A 7,624-nucleotide genomic window follows, 5' to 3' on the forward strand; every position below is an offset into this window, starting at 1 on the left:
GAAATTTCAAAGCAAACACCCGCAAGCTTGCAGTTGCCCCATAGCGGAGCTACAGCCCAATGAGGAGTTACCAAGTGTACCGGAGTATACTATAAGATACAAATGGCAAGTCTTGTAGCGGATAAAATTAGTTTGCTAGTATCTTGTTTGTGAATCTCTAATACTTACCGGCTCAGTATCTTCTCTCTGTATCACGATGCGTTTGCAAAGTATCTCTGCCAAGCCCTGATGGCGGGCAACCAGCGGTTCCAGGGGGCACGCATCCATTAGCACATGTCGACCCACATTTTTTAGGTTGCACTATATCTCCGGGATCGGCTCACTATAAGGTTAGAAACATGCCCGATACGGAAAAGTGGTGCTAACCCGCTAAAGAACGATTTCGTCTTCACAAAGGAAGTTAGCGAGAGATAGGATTTTTAACAAAACCGGGAGAGGTTTTGTTAAACCTCTCATGCAGGCCTGTCGGCTCGGCTAGCCTGCTAGAGATGAGCGCGATGAAGTATGAAATGACACACACACACACACACGGCAGCGTTCGCCGAACTGGCACAACTTACACGGATGGGAAACATACGAAGCTAACGTCACGCTATCTCGACGAAAGCAGATTGTCGCGAGAAGGTCAAATGCGCCTTTGTAGTTCGCCGTGCACACACCGAGCTTGTTCTTGCCGCGGTCCAACAAGTGCACCCACGAGCAAAAGTATAGAGACCGCAGGCTTGCCGAAAAAAAAAAGAAAGAAACTAAACGTATTCACAAGTGAGGCGCAGAAACTGAAATTTACGAATACACTGGAAATTTTCAAGTTTTCAAGTTTCAAGTTACATGCATTGGCGGAGAAGAAAATTCGCTTAATCGGGAATCGATTGGTCCGTGTAGTTTCGTTCAGGGTTGCATATCTCCTAGAACGGGGCGTTATCTGTGGCGTACGTTTAATGGAAACGTCAGTGTCGATTCTGTACGGCGCAGAGCCGCTGTAAGAGCGGGACGAATTTGTCTATGTCGTGTTGTACGCAGGGCACATTCTTGCTTCTGAATTTCGAACGATAAACACTGCATACAACGCGAAGTCTCTTGACTTGATGAGGTTGTGACATACGCAAAATTTACCTCCCTACCCCACCCCTTCTGTTTCGCCTTATCATTCTCTGCCATTGCATAACGAGGGTCTCTCGAATTTGTCAGCCTTAGTGTCATGCGCTATAGTATACAACTATTTATTTTCCTGTTGCCTTCAAAAATCATTAACTACGTGACGCCTGCGGTTAAAATCGTGTTCCACGTCCGCCGTCATGATCATGAGGGGCGCTGGCTAACACTCCCAAGTCTAGATCTACACAAATACTCAAGAAAGTGGACAGAAGGGGGGCCACGTGATAATTGAGTAGTATAGAGCGTGGCGCGCGTAATCTGGAGCTTGCGGGTTCGGCTTCCAGGTGCGGCAAGTTGCCTTTTCGTCCGCTTTTATTTCCCGTTTCTTTGTTATTCATCATCTTCGGTTAAAATGACAGTTATTTCTTTTACGGCTTTCTTCTCATCATTGTCTGCTTACTATGTGCGGTTGCAACTACGAAGAAAAGAAAAAAAGGACCCCTTTATCTCTGCACCAGACAAGGTTACACCAGAAGCGGCTGCCGCTATATGTTTCACAGGAACAGTGAAAGTAAGTCACAAATAAATTTCCTGTTATATGGCATTGAAATATGTATTACATATGGAAAACTAGTGCAATTCAGCGCATTTCGACAAGAGATGCGCAGCAGATTTCTGTGGCCTGACAAGAGTCTGGACCGTCAATCAGCAAGCGATCCTTGTCAGCATGCAAGAAAAGGAACATGTACGGACGAAAGCGCCTTCTTACTCCTGCGGTTGCACTATGTAAGAGAGATGTCTTACTGTTATCAACACAACTATCGCTGGCCCTCGTTGAGGCAGTCTACCACTGATATGTATACTATGTAGAGATCAGTGCAGCCTACCTCCGCGTCAATTCAACTAACGCTTGTAATGAGGGCAACGAAGAAAGCGCAAGTCATTTCGCACCAACGTATACAGATTTTCTTTCCATCGGCGTATGCTTCTCCGACTGTTCTTACTTTCACGTTCTTTCCAGTCCTTTCTAGTGTTCCAATAGGTTCACCTTCAAGACCGTTCGGTATCTCTCCGAACACGCTGCCCGATTGTTGGCCTGCTTCCCACAGTGGGTATGGGCCACTCTTCCTGAGCAAACATCATCGTCGCAGATTCGACTTGTCCGAAGCGGTCCAGCCACTGCGTGCATCGCGCTTGGCCCGTCGGTCGACAGGAAACGTCCCACCGCGGGTCGCGCTGTCACCGCGGAACTGCACTTTCCACTAGCCGCGCGGCCCCACAATAGTCCGCAAGTCGGACCTCGGCTAGTAGAGCATTTTTCTACGGTCCGAAGAGGGCGCCCTGCCGCTTCTCCCAGACAACCCGCGAACGTAAGACTCGGGGAAGAATCTCGAGTACAGCGCGCTATGGTGTCCACCACGGGACAGGCCGACCCGGGCGAGAGCTCGGCGACCTCGAGCACTGCCAGTTCCGGAGCGAGCAGCTCGGTCGCTTCGGGCGCCGGCTCGTCGGCCGGCGTTCCGCCTGCCCCCTCGAGCGGCCGTGTCAAACCCGCTCGAGGCATGACGCCCTGGGAGAGACGTCACCTGCGACCCCGACCGCATGCGCAACACCGACGACAGCCGCCGCCGCCGTCGTCGTTCTTCTCGTGGAACAACGGATGGGGCAAGGTCATCGCCCTCTCGGTCCTTCTCGTCGCGCTCTGCATCATCTTGGGCGTTCTGGTGGTCATGTCTTACAAGATCGTGACCAATCCGCTCCGCAGGAAATCACTCTTCCTCAAAGCTCTCATGTCGGCTCCCAGGGTGACGGCCGCGTCCGAGTGAGAGGCTGCTCCATGTGTCGGTTGTGTTCGGGGAACCGCTGGGCTTCGCAACACTTGCTGTTATTCGAAGAGACTTTTCGCTGCTTTCTGGTGGGTAAAGCGGCGAATCTTGTGGCAACGGTTCCTTTCATCGGCTTCAGAAAATTTACCGACCGGAGTACCCAAAGAGTAGTTTTGTTATTGTGAACAGCTTTGGCACAGTCTTCGCGTCACTGAAGAAAACAAATGAAGTTTCGTGCCCAACTCAGCGTCCCGCTCCCTTCAAAAGCCAAAGTTGAGAGGTGCCACCTTGTTGGGTCTGTCTCAATATAACCTTTTTTTTTTTTTTGCTACATGTGGTTAAGATTTTTTTTTCAGCCGCGGAAGATAAAGGCATCTGTTCTGCCGTAGATGTGAGAGGGGGCACAGGGACAGTCAGCAACGTTAAACGTCGCTTCGAAACTTGGTGCTTGCGGCATTAAACATACAAAAAAATGGATGCAACATTGTCTCCTTGTTGCGGGTTATTCGGGCTATAGTTCTCTTGAATATACATGCTTATTTATTTGCAGAAAGACGCATAGCCATACAATGCATCTTAACGAAGATATTCGCACATGTGCAGGTGTGGTTTATTTTTATCATTGCTTGAAGTTAGCAGTGTGCCGTTTTGGACGCAGAGAGTTAGGCTCTAATGATTTTCGTGTTTATGTACAAAAGGGATCCCTTGGCGAAGGTAATTTTTGCGCAGAGGCTGTTGGAGCCACTAGGAGTACCAATGTGTGATGTATTTTTCCTAAATGTACCGGCTCCTGTAGTAAGGTTTGAGTTTAATAATATATTTCCTAAGAATGCTCAACTCCTGCCTACCAGACGCCTATAGAGGTCTTGTCGGAAGGCTACCTCTAGAACTTCCTAATAAATACAGTGATTGCCACAGAAACTTTCTTGAGTGAAGACGTTCATTGAACGGAAGTGTGTGTGAGAAGGGGGGCGAGATATTATGTAAGTTATTTCGGTTGCTGCTGAAGTGCTGATTGGCTGGGCTAGGGCACCCGTGGGAAGCAGACAGGCGCCCCCAGCAAGTCTCCTCACTGATACAGCTCCAACCAATCAGCGAGGGCCGAAATGGACAGTCCACAATAGGTGGTCACTCCCGAAAACTCCCGACGCCTTCAGCTACGGTGCTACTTCAGCTGTGATCCTGACTGACTCCATCTCTGTTTATTCTGCTCTGTCAGTGCCAACTTATTCTAACGTTTTGCGAGAATTTTACGTCGCGTCCGTCTGATGTGGGTACCAGTCTATACGGGACTTTAGTTTGAATGAGTCAGCGAACGCAATAGCGACGGTATCGCTTCAAGGCCCGTTCGTGAGGTTTCTATGACCTTCGTCGTATGCATCACTGCTGCGAGATTGAGAAAATTTTCTTTCTGAGGATGCATGCCAAATCAGCCGTATTAAACGACACTGATTCTCAGCACCTTAGCTTTCTTTGGTACAGCGCATGGTGCTTAAAATACCTTGCACTTTTATTTACTAAACGGGGTTGCCAAATACGACTGCTTATTTTTTGTTCATACACGTCTAGTTTTGCTCCTGCTCTCCAATGTTACTATTGCAGTGCGCAGGAAATGATGGGAAATTTCTTTGTACAATGTCGTAGGTTTACAATTCAATGTAACGGTCTTCCCGAAGGTTTCTTCCGCCATCTTGGCATCCCGTGGGCGTCGGCACTATAGGTTGCAGCTGCAGGTACGTATGTAATGCCATATTTAATTTTATAAGGGAAACTTATAGAGAATGCCACGCTGATTTTGTCAATGTATTTTTTTCTCAGCATATGTTACCACCATCATTATTAGCACATCTTCAATCTATTCCTGTAAATCGTAACACATTTCAGAAACGATCATTATTCCTTTAGTATCTTCGCTTTATTTACAATTTTTTCCAGTTTTCTTTTTTCATCCCTACTACCGCCCAATTCATGGTTTATCCCACAGCACCAAACAAAAGTAGTGCCAATTAGAAAAAAATAATAGGACAGAAAGAAAGGGGGGAGAGGGAGAAGACTCAAAGCAACGCAAACAGTATAGTCTGACTTAGTCACATGTTACAGCCGCAAACAATTACAGCACGCCTATAAGTCCGGCTGTTTTTTAAAAATCCAGGGGTATGCGCTGGACTACACGCATGCTAATATTGCCTCGCATTTGGTTGGTTCGTTGATCGTGTGTGGTACGGCAGAAGATGCTACGCATAATATGCAAACATCGAGGGGTAGTAGAAAAATGTAAAATAAGTTTTGTAATTAATTAAATGGGTAATAATTGTACATTGACGGATAAACATAATAATAGGGCCCTAATTATATGAACCTTGTAAGCATAATTTTTAAGATATTTTCAATAAGATATCTTAATATTGGTTGACATCATCAGCATCACTACCTTGCCATTTTTCTGTTCGTTGACTGTTCGTATTGGCGTTTCTTTTGTGTGGTTTCGGCTAATGCCGCTGTTGCGTGCAGTTTCATTGTTTCTCTTTCTTTTCTTTACATTTAGTTTTCGTTTTAGTCATGTACAGAACACCTGTCCATTATATAAACCTACAGTGGCTGCCCGACTGTCATAATCACCCATCAACACCATGTTTACTTCCGCGGTTCTGCTTTTTCATTGCTCTCACACTCTCTGGCTCTCTCGTTTCTTGTCATATACCAACTTAACCTTAATTCCGCTTTTTTTCTCCTTCTCCCTATGTTTAGCCCACCTCATTTAAATTACAAGACCTTTAAAATAATGTCCGCTCACGCCGTTTTATTATTGGCGGAAGCCTCTATGCGTGCCTTACTTTCTGAAGTCATCATCGCCATCGTTATCGCAACTTTCGGCCGGGAAGACCAACACTCGTGGTGGGTATGCGCCATATCGTGTAAACCATCATCATCACCGTCATCATCACCACCGTCATCATCACCACCATAAAAGCGTTCCTCTTCTAGTACCGTAAGCGAACGAGTGTTACTAGTATTGGCGGAAGCCCCTAGGCGTGCCTTCCTTTCTGAAGTCATCATCGTCATCGTTATCACAACTTTCGGCCGAGAAGACCAACACTCGTGGTGCGTATGCGCCATATCGTGTAAACCATCATCATCATCGTCATAATCACCACCATCAAAGCGTTTCTCTTCTAGTACCGTAAGCGAGCGGGTGTAAAGGTCAGCTGGATTAACCGCATCCTCGGTGTCGCTCCTTCGGAGTAAGCGTTGGACATCTTTTCTTCTACCCCGAGTCTCCTTCATAGCGCTTCACTTAGCTTGTGATTGATGTCCGGGTGCGCAAGTGAAAATTCAGTGTGCACACAGGTGACGCAGAAACTAAGGGGACGAGCGCATGTCCTGTTGTGTTTGCGTCACCATATATGTCGATCCACGAGCGATACGAATAAGAGGATCTGAGGGCTCAATTATTTGTTAGACAGGAAACATATAAGAACACACAATGACACCAGAACAAAGCGTGGAAGACGTAACTGCTATGTTTCATTGAAATGAACGAATACCGAATTAAAGGTAAATTGAAGGTGGACGAAAAGATAACTTGCCGCAGGAGGAAACCGAAGCCACACCTTCCACATTACGCGTCCGGTGGTTTGGCAGTTAAGCTTCCGCGGCGACCATCCTCGCATCCGCTGTGTTCGGGCATTTGTGTACGGGTTCAAGATACGTTGCACTGCGCAGTTTTACACGAATGTGCGCCAACTACCCCGACATAGTCTTTCGTCTTGTCAAGGTGGTTCCACGGCGGTTGTACTCTGCCGCTGAGCGCGGTGTCGCGAATTTGACTGTAGCTGGCGCGGCGAACGCATTTCGATTGGTTTCGAGGGGGGCGTATAGTACGAAAACCCATGTCTGCTTAGGTTTTGGTTCGCGCTTATACATTGCCGAGTACAAAAGAGGCCAGGCTTACGTTCAGCCTAGACTCGGTATAAGACAGTAGGGAAGAAAAGCTGGTGAGGCCGTCACATTGAAGGTCCCCGCATCACCCATCCATGACGTCAAGGATTTTTTTTTTTTTTTTGCAAGAAAGACTCTAAACTGCGACTGTGTCAATTTAGGCTGGTGAGGTGCTCTTTTGGACTTTTATTTGATTAGCAATAGAAAAAGGCGTATAGTTCAAGAGGACAAAAATGAACGCCAAATAATGCCCTTCGCACTTTTTGGGCCGGATCCTCAGAGCCCGTACGTCAGTGTGACTTCATGGATTTCGGTATATTTCAGCGCGTCCGGTCTGTTTTGACACGAAAAGAGCTATGAACTTGCTCGGTTGAGTCTCTAAATAATTAACGTCTGTTTTTTTTTCTTTCTTTTCTGTTTTTTTCTTTTTTGCCGCAGTCACGATCTGGTTACGAAGCACGCCGCTTTGAGAGTTCTCGAATTAATTTCTACCACGCGCGGTCCACTAAATTGCGCCCAATACGACAGCACGCGCGCCCGCGGCCTCGTGCTTAGCAGCGCAGCTAGCGGCACACGGCCGCAAAGCCACCGCGGCGGGTTCGGAGTGAAGTTGCCTGACATGACTACGGCACACTCGAGACCCCCTTGTTTCCTCAGCGAATGTCCTTTAGTGGCTTTACGTCCCACGGTTATCGCCGTCACCATCACCAAGAGCCCGCAGCAGCAGTCACGTGTATAACAACATTCGAGGAACGAGAAGAAAG

This window comes from Dermacentor variabilis, chromosome 7 (assembly GCF_050947875.1).
Source record: "Dermacentor variabilis isolate Ectoservices chromosome 7, ASM5094787v1, whole genome shotgun sequence".
Lineage (NCBI taxonomy): Eukaryota > Metazoa > Arthropoda > Arachnida > Ixodida > Ixodidae > Dermacentor > Dermacentor variabilis.